The sequence below is a fragment of the Cynoglossus semilaevis genome, chromosome 2 (genome assembly GCF_000523025.1).
Source record: "Cynoglossus semilaevis isolate Cse_v1.0 chromosome 2, Cse_v1.0, whole genome shotgun sequence".
NCBI lineage: Eukaryota > Metazoa > Chordata > Actinopteri > Pleuronectiformes > Cynoglossidae > Cynoglossus > Cynoglossus semilaevis.
The window spans coordinates 4870490-4871663 of record NC_024308.1 but is presented as its reverse complement, the minus strand read 5'-3'; the positions used below and the strand labels follow the sequence as shown (position 1 = coordinate 4871663).

At 37.4% G+C, this 1174-nt stretch overlaps 1 protein-coding gene across 2 annotated transcripts in view; it reads left to right on the top strand.

The window, feature by feature from the left end:
• The window catches only part of LOC103394512 (DENN/MADD domain containing 1B), a 131190-nt gene that overhangs the window by 70232 nt on the left and 59784 nt on the right, over window positions 1-1174 (top strand). The gene's annotated exons all lie outside the window — the stretch shown is intronic.

The window sequence follows — 1174 nt, the reverse complement described above, 5'->3', positions numbered from 1 at the left end:
GGAAAGAGGCTGCTGTGAAATATGAAACCGCCGCTCTACTAATCGCATGGGAGTCACGGCTTTCCAATTTGGCCGAATAAGCTGCGCTTTCTTTTTAAATATAAAAAAACAAACTATCCTGGGCCTTGGTGTGTGTTTCTTCTCCTCTGGAAAACAATCAAACTCTGTAAATGATTCATGCCATTCCACTCCGCTGTATTCTCTCTCCCCCCCGAATATCAAAAGACGCCCTCGTCTTTATGTCTAAAGCAAATGCAATTGTGCTCAGAAAGTCTCCTTGATGCCTCTCCAGTTAACCCACTTTCAGTGTTTTCACACAAACGTGTCATCGACGGAGCAAGAGGGAGAGAAAAAGGTTCGCCGTGCAAACAGCCCACGAAAGCAGCGTGTCGAGTTAAAGAGCGCCTCGTAATTATCACAACGCCTGGCGTTTGTGGATCAGTGAGGAAGGAAACATTTAACACAGGATTCACTGTTTGTGTTTTAGCTGCAGAAAAAAAAAAGTCCCAGGATTCCACTGTAATTATTTGTTGTTTTCCCGTTCACTGTTCCACTTTACAAATAGGTTAATGGAATCGAATATGACACAAAAAAAGTAGAAATGGAATTATATATAAACTACCTCGAACACAATGTATTTATTAGGTTGAGTACATATTTAGCAGTGGATTATTATTTTATTTTGTTATGAAATCACGAGCCGATACGATAACTATGAAAACTACCACTTTACAATTGCAAATCAGTGAAATACAAAAAAAAAAAATTCTCGACGTCAGTGCCCCAAGAACGTGCTGCGCTCCCCATTTTGAGAACCACTGACTGCTTTATGATTTAGTTTAGATTTTACAAAATACTGTCATCAATCACCATCATCGTTAATTAGACAAACATAGAAATATTACAATACGACAGCAGAAAAATATGTGTGCAGTTTCTTAGAAAAAAAAAACAACAAACAAATTTGAAATTGAAATGAACATTATGTACGTTGTGATTTCCACTGACATTTACAATGTTTTCTTTTCCTTGTTAATTTCTCTTTTGACTGGTGGGATTTCTCTCCTTAAATCTTACAAAGCGTCGCTTCTCACATTCAATGTCTTCCATTGCTGATACTTTTGGTGATGGTGATGAAATCTAATTCAAATCCATTTTGATTTCCTCATATATT